The sequence below is a fragment of the Phascolarctos cinereus genome, unplaced genomic scaffold (assembly GCF_003287225.1).
Source record: "Phascolarctos cinereus isolate Bilbo 61053 unplaced genomic scaffold, phaCin_HiC Scaffold_5;HRSCAF=322, whole genome shotgun sequence".
Lineage (NCBI taxonomy): Eukaryota > Metazoa > Chordata > Mammalia > Diprotodontia > Phascolarctidae > Phascolarctos > Phascolarctos cinereus.
This window is the reverse complement of record NW_027555958.1, coordinates 80,169,091-80,177,569: the sequence shown is the minus strand read 5'-3', so window position 1 is coordinate 80,177,569 and position 8,479 is coordinate 80,169,091.

Genomic DNA, 8,479 nt, shown 5'->3' with positions numbered 1-8,479 from the left:
TACTATATCTAGTAGGATTCAGGTCATATGGCTAGTCTAAGGTCAACTGAGTAAATCAATCAAATTGTCCCAATTCATAAAATAAGTGATAAAATGCTATATCCACTTGAACCAAATCAATCAAAGGTGTTCTAATATCACATCTCTAAACTTAGATTTTAAGTTTCTGGGAAAAGACCATTTCTTTGTCACTGACATAGATGAATGAATCAATGATTAAAGTGGTAGCTAGGAATGGGTATTTTGGTTCTGCAAGTCACAGGAATTCAGTACTCTGGGAGTAGCCATTAGGAAATAGATAGATATATCCTTTCCAGCAGTAATATCAGTATAAATAAAGGTTCAAAAACTGAAAGTGAGTGATGAGGAGGGCTTTGCAAGGGGATTTATGAGCTAGCAGGATGACTGGACACAAGATGGGCTAATGCATAAGGTAGATCACATCAAAGCCACCTAGGAAGACTGGCTGGTATGTGATATTCACCAATCAGGACAATGGGGTCTCAGAGGTAAAAGGGTTAAGTTCCCCAGTGCATTCTTTGTTTGGACGGTGGTGTGGCAGGGAGGCTGGTGAGAAAATGGGGCCCTGAATCACAGCAGTTTGGGCTTAATTCAATAGTCAGTGAGAGTTACTGTAGATTCTGGAACAGAGAAGGAATATTTCTCCATTCATACAGCCACCGCTCCACTTCAGGTCCTCATTACCACTCACTGGCAATATTACAATAGCCTTTTAATGACTTTCCCTGAGTCAAATCTTTCTCCACTCCAATCAGTCTTTCATACTGTTGCCAAAATGATATTCCTAGAGTATGTATTTGACCATGTCATCCAACTACTCAATAAAATCCAGTGTCTCCCTATTACTTCTGGGATCAAATATAAAGTCTTTTGTGTGTCACTTAAAGTTCTTCAAACCTGACTCCTTCCTACCTCTTCAGCCTTCTCACACTTTACTCCCCTCCCCATGTTGTCTTATCCAGCCATTGGCCTAGTCTCTATTTCTTGGACACAGCACTCCATCTCTCATCTCCACACCTTTGCACTGATTGTCGCTCATGCCTACAATCTTCTTTCTCTTAGAATCCTTGACTTCCTTCAAGACTCAGCTCAAATGCCACTTTGTAAAGAAGGCATTTCCCAGTTCTTCAAGCTTCCATCTATGTAAGTATCTGTATGTATGCATATGTGTATGAACATATTTGCATATAGATACATATCATATGTATATAAAACACTCTTGACTCAAAGAGTTTATATTCTAATAGGGGAAATGACATAACTAAGTGACCTCTATACAAACTTTGTCATGAGAAGAATAATTCCAAGGAAAATCAGCAAACTTGGAGAAGACACTGAATATTCTAATTCCCACCCCATTCCCCCCCCTAAAAAAAGAAAGAAATCCAATTTAGTATCACATCCCAGGATCATCAATCAGTTCCTGAAAACTGCATCCTTAGTATAACTGTGGTCAACTAAAGGTGGTTGAGGAGTCCATAAAGGGGTTCCACCAATCATTTATTCTGTGTAAAAAAAAATAGATTTTTACTCATGATATTTTTAGACAGCTTTGGACAATTTTGCTTGGATATTTACTACTCTATTTTTTACTCTTGCACTTTTTCAACACTATTTTATTAGCTTGATACAAAAGAGCAAAATTGGATTCTAAATATACATACATATGTATATATTTGTGTTACATACACACACATGAATTGTCATTACAAGAAAATATATGCAAGAGATAACATGTGTGTGATAAATATCATTTATACACACATACACACACACACACACACACACACACACATATTCTGTCTCCCCCATTTGAATGTAAATTCTCTGATCATAGGAACTGTTTTGCCTCTCTTTTTTACCCTAATGCTTAGCACAGTGGGCAGCTAAGTGGTGCAGTGCCAGGATTGAGTGCCAGTCCTGCAGCCAGGAAAACTTCTCTTCACGAGTTCAAATCTGGCCTCAGACACTTACTAGCTGTGTGACCCTGTTTGCTTCAGTTCCTCACGAACTAGAGAAGGAAATGGCAAACCACTGCAGTATCACCGCCAAGAGTGAAAAATGACTTAACAACAACTAAGCATAGTGTCTGACACAGGTTTCAAAAATTCTTGTTGATTGATTAATTGATTGATTGATACATTAAAAGGCTATTCTGTTTTCCCCATTCTTACTTAATTGTGCATCATTCTGCAAATATTTCCACCGTACAATTGTTCATAGTCATGATCATATGTACAATCATCTTTCATTATATTCATATGCCATAATTTCTTCATTTGGAAGAGTATAGTGTAAGAAGCATAAGAGAAGGGTTTGCGTGCAAAGTGTTGTGCAAGCCAGGTTAAGAAGATTAGATAATATTTTTTAAATGTTAAATAACTTAGTAATATTTTGACTTGAATGATGTTCAGAATTCTTGGTTTAATTAAAAATAATCAAGTACAGAATGCAATGAAGTTTCAAATACTTAAGTTCCCTCAATTTCGAGTGTCTTTTGAAGCACACTAGACAAAAGGACTAGTGTTCACTCAATGCCCCAGGCACGGGAAACCATTGAATTTCTCACACCTTAAAAAGTGGGCAAATGTCAAATAGTTTTCTTCCATTTGACAGCTTCAAGACGAGCTGTGCAAATATGGTACAAGTGTCCAATGCCTGGTGAGGCTAATGAGGAAACTATTTACACCAGGATGTAGGTGGCATTGGAAGTGGAAGTCTGACACAGTTTAAGTTATTGAAGTTACCCACCTCGTTGGATCATTTTGGATTCTGGACAGCATGATTGTAGAGAAGGGTGAACACCTTGTGCCTACAAAGGATTGGACATCTAGAGGTGGTTTTCTTAGTTTCTTTCCATAGGTAACCATGGCCTAGTGGGCAATTTAATAAGTATGCCATTAGAAGTTTCTTCAAATATATCCCTGAATAAATTGTTTCTTTTTTGGTTTTTTTGCTTTTTGGTAAGGTAATTGAGGTTAAGTGATTTGCCCAGGGTCAAACAGCTAGTAAGTGTTAAGTGTCTGAGGCTGGATTTGAACTCAGGTCCTCCTGACTCCAAGGCCAGAGTTCTATCACTGTGCCACCTAGCTGCCTCCTTGGGTTTTTTTTGTTTGTTTGTTTGTTTTGTTTTCACATCTTATGGATGATTTTTGCTTTTCAGTCAAATTTTTTTTTATTTTTAATTTATGGAATAAAACAAGCATTTCTATAATAGCACAATAAAAAGGATGATTGCACATGAAACTTCAAATTTACTCTGCACAGCTTGCTATTTCTTTTCAAATATACAACAAAATTACCACATAATTTTTTTTCTTCCTTCCTCCACCCTGCCCTAGAAATGGCTATACATGTATGTATATATATATATATGTAAAACTATTCTATATGTGCTTGTATTTATCAATTCTCTCTGTAGATTCAGATAGCATCTTTCTGCATATGTCCTTTATGGTTAATTTGGGTATTTATAATAGACAAAATAACTTATTCACTCAAAGTCATTCTTAAAACAATATTTCTATTACTGTGTACAATGTTCTGTTGGTTCTATTCATTTTGCTCTTCATTATTTTGTCTAAGTCTTTCTATTGTGATGGATGCTACTGTATTATAAGAAATGATGAGCTCGATGATTTGAAATCACATTTCTTTTTAAACCTATCTCTCCTCCTTCCCCCACCTATGGCATGCTTCTTTGTACAAAGATTTATTTTAAATATTCAGCAAAACCAAACTACACATCTACTATGGCTCATGCATAGCAGCATCCCAATCCCCAATGTCTTCAGTGAAACTTGGGAAGTGCATTTTCTCAGATCTTTTTCTGATACCAAACTTGGTGATTATAATCTCATAATACTCAGTTTTGTTTTGTTGATTTTTTTTGTTTGAACTATTGTAACATTTCATATAGTGTTTGCCTGGTTCTGCTTACTTCACTCTTATCAGTTCAAGTCTTTCCATGTTTCTCTAAATTCATTATATTCATTGTTTCTTTTGTTTGTTTGTTTTTTTCAATCTAGACAATGAGGTTAAGTGAGTTACCCAGGGTCACACAGCTAGGATCTGAGGCCTGATTTGAACTCAGCTCCTCCTCACTTTCAGGCCAGTGTTCCATACATTGTGCCACCTCGCTGCCCCTATTCATTGTTTCTTATGATATAATTGCATTCCATGCTATTCTCATGGTAAGATTTATTCGGCCATTCCACAATCAATGGACACCTACTTTATTTGCAGTTCTTTGCTACCATAAAATATCCTGCTATGACTATTTTGGTATAAAATAAATCCCTTGGGACATAGGCTCAGCAGTGATCTCTGAGTCAGCAACTACGAACAGTCATGTTTTTACAGACCCTTCTTTTTTCATGACAGCCCAGTGATCATTTGTATATTCAAGTCATTATTACTTTCTCTATTTTGCTAATGTCTCTTTTCAGACATGTAGACTGCTTTATCTTTCTGATACAGTGTCTCTTTGTCATCATTCTCTTTTATAAGTTATTGTTCCTATGATTTATTTTGTGACCCACTCATTCTGGATGTCATTGTTAAAATCTCTTAGGTTTGAATCTTTTGCTTATGTTCCCTATACAGGGTGTTTCAAAAGTCTTAGTGCAGTTCTTAACTTTAACAGCACTAAGACCCTTGAACACTCTATTAATTGCTATTTAATTACTACAAATTTTAATTACTATTTAACTGTAGCATGGTCTTTAAAGGATGTGTTTAGTATTTCTACATTACTATTGGCGAGTGATCTCTGTGACAAAGACCATGGTTTATTTTTATGAAGGTACCATATATTACCAAGAAATGTATGTGTATATGTTTGTGGGGGTGAAGAGTACTAGGAACAATGAGTATTTTAACCTTCCTATTCAGAAGATCTCCAAAATATTTCATCTCTAGAGTTTCCAACAGTTTATTCAGTTCTTTGTTTTCTGTTCTGTTGATCTTGATATTTAATGTGTCCTATTCTGTAGAACACTATAATCTCCAACAATTTTTGTTAGCATCTGTCTTTTTACAGTTCAGTTAACTTTTATGAATTTAACTGTCATACTATTTTATGTATATTTGTTTAGTATTATGATTGCTTACCATTCCTTTATGTACAATGTAGTTTTCTGTTTCTCTCTCTTGATACTGTGTATGTTTATTTCTGGTTTGTCAGATGGCATGGTTGGAATGCCTGTTCTTTTGAAAATATTTTATGAATGGCAAATTTTGCTTTAATCTAATTTTCATTCTGTCTCTATTTTTCAGATGTTTCATGTATATAGCAGTTTATTAGATTTTTCTTATCCATTTTTTCATTTTCTTTCCTTTTATTAAACTCCATTCATTGACACAGATCACAAGATATATGTGCCCTCTAATATGTATGATTCTGTTCATGTAGCCACATGAAAAGACCTATACAATGTGCTATGTCTTCCTCTGCTTTGGGGGTTTTTTTTCTCCTTAATATATTTTATTTTGTTAAATATTTCCCAGTTACATGTAAAATAATTTTAACAATCATTTTTTAAAATATTGAGTTTCAAGTTCTTCTATCCCACCCCACCACCTTCCTTGAGAAGGCAAGCAATTTGATATCAATTATACATGTGAAGTCAGATAAAACATTTTTCCTTATCAGCCATGTTTCAGAAGAAAACACAAAATTAAAAAATAAAAATTAAGTAAAAATAGTATGCTTTAATTTGCATTCAGAGTGCATCAGTTCTCTCTCTGGAGGTGAATAGCATTTTTCATCATGGGTTCTTTGGAATTGTCTTGGATCATTGTCTTGATCAGAGTAGCCAAGTCTTTCACAATTGATCATTCTTCTAATATTGCTGTTGTTGTGTACAGTGTTATCCTGGTTCTGCTCACTTCATTTTGCATGATTTATATAAGTCTTCCCAGGTTTTTCTGAAGCCATCCTGCTTGATATTTCTTATAGAATGAAAGCATTCCATCACAATCCTACATTACAACTTGTGCAGCCATCCCCCAACTGATGGGCATTCCCTTGATTTCCAATTTTTGCCACCACAAAAAAGAGTTACTATAAACACTTTTGTACAAATAGGTCTTTTCCCCTTTTCTGTGGTGTCTTTAGGATACAAACATAGAAGTGGGTCAAAGGTTACGCACAATTTTATTGGTCTTTGAGTGTAGTTCCCTATTGTTCTCCAGAATGGTTGAACTAGTTAAAATCCACCACCAAGAACCCATTAGCATCCCAATTTTTTGACATCTCTAGTATTTGCAGTTTTCCTTTTCTGTCATGTTAGCCAATCTGATAGGTGTGAGGTGATATTTCAGAGTTGCTTTAATTTGCATTTCTCTAATCAATAGTGATTTAGCACATTTTTCATGCGAGTATTGATAGCTTTGATTTCTTCTGAAAACTGACTTTTCATATCCTTTGACCATTTATCAACTGAGGACTGACTCTTTTTTGTGTCATTTTGGCTCAGTTTCATACATATATTTGAGAAATGAGGCCTATATCAGAGAAACTTGCTATAATTTTTTTTTCTCCAGTTTCCGGTTTTCCTTCTAATTTCAGCTGCATTAGTTGTGGTGCAGTGGATAGAATGCTGGTCCTGGAGTCAGAATGACTCATCTTCATTAGAAAAAATCTGGCCTCAGATATTTACTAGTTGTGTGACCTTAGACAAGTCATTTAATCCTATTTGCCTCAATTTTCTCTTCTGTACAATGAGCTGGAGAAGGAAACGGGAAACCACCCCAGTGTCTTTGCCAAGAACATCCCAAATGGAGTCACAAAGAGTCAGACATGACTGAAATGATTGAACAACAATAACCAAAGTTAACTCTTTTACTTCCCTTGATTCTCTTTATCTCATTTTATCATAAATTATTCCCTTATCTATAATTTGACAAGTACATTTTTCCATGCTTTAATAGAGGAGCTTTATATCTAAATCATTTATCCATTTTGACCTAAGGTGTGAGATGCTGGTCTATGCTTAGTTTCTACCAAACTGCTTTCCAATTTGCCTAACAATTTTTGTCAAATGTCTTCTCCTGATTTTTAAAGATTTCAAGGCTACCAGTGCAACACTCAGGCTGCCCACTGTTAATTTATCATCTATATGTGACTGCTATGCATTCTTTTTTGGTCATTTAGAATCACAGAATTTCCTAATCAGAAGGGATTTCAGCAGCCCTCTTGTTCAACTCATGCCTGAAAAAGAATCTCTACTACAACAAACCCACAAGTTAGTCAACTATCCTTTTCTTAGAGACCTCCAAAGAAGGGAAGAAACTCTCAAGGCAGCACATTCACTTTGACTTCTCCAAAGATTTTTCTGACATTAAGACTCATTCACCTCTTTGCAACTTTTATTCATTGCTCGTAGTTCTGACTTTTGAGGCCACACTAAATGAATTAATTACTCTTCTTAAAGAGTTAATTCATCTAGGATATGATTGGCAAGGAAGCTGGTAAAAAGCTGTCTGGGGAGTGAATTGAAACATAGCTAAAACCAGGCCTTGATGAAGCAGGTGACCTAGGCAAGCACAAAGGAAAATAGAGGAACCCTGAGCCAGTAGTTTCTGGTGGTAAAAGGGTTAAGTCCTCTAAAGCATGGTTTGTGGTTCTAGAGGGCAAGAGGGCTGGTGAGAAGATAACTGTAGAGAGAAACATGACTGAAGCTCACCAAACAGTTCCCAAAAATGACACTGTCAGCATTCCCAGATACAAGTCCTCAATCTAGTAACCAGCTGTCCTAACTGGTGTAGAATTATTGGATCATGAAAAAATTTCTGGTTCTTGTTATTATTTAGGGATTTGAGGTATGAGATTTCTGGGTAGACTAAAGCAGAGATTCTTCAACTTTTGTGCGTGTGTTTCACAGGCCCCTTCAGCAGTCTGATGAAGCCTATAGACCTATTCCCAGAATAATGATTGTCCCCTACATTCATCATTGAAGAAATGCTAAATTTCCATTAAAGGTTAGTGAAAATAAAGATATTTGTGTGATTGAGGCAGAGGGTGCAGGTGAGTAGGTTCTCCCATCTAAGTTCATGAACCACCCTGAAATCTATGCATGAACTCCTGGCATAGATAATCTTTGAGAAAATTGGGGGCACTAATTTTCTAATCTCTAGAAAGAAGATGTTGAACTATAATATCTGTAAGGTCCTTTACAAGTCTAATAGGTGTGATCCATGAATCTATGAAATTTCTTCTAAGTCTGATAACCCTAGCCAATGAGATTTTTAATGGATCTAAAGTTTTAAATAATAAGGTTTTTAACAGATTTAAAGTTTTAACTAATCAAATTTTGATGAGTTATAAAACCTAAAAAGCATGATAGCTGACATTCATATAGTACAAAGCATTTTACTTAAATTGTTTCACCACTATGCTTAGCTCATTTCTGACAACCTTAAGATTTCAGCTACATTGAACATATATGCTCCTTGG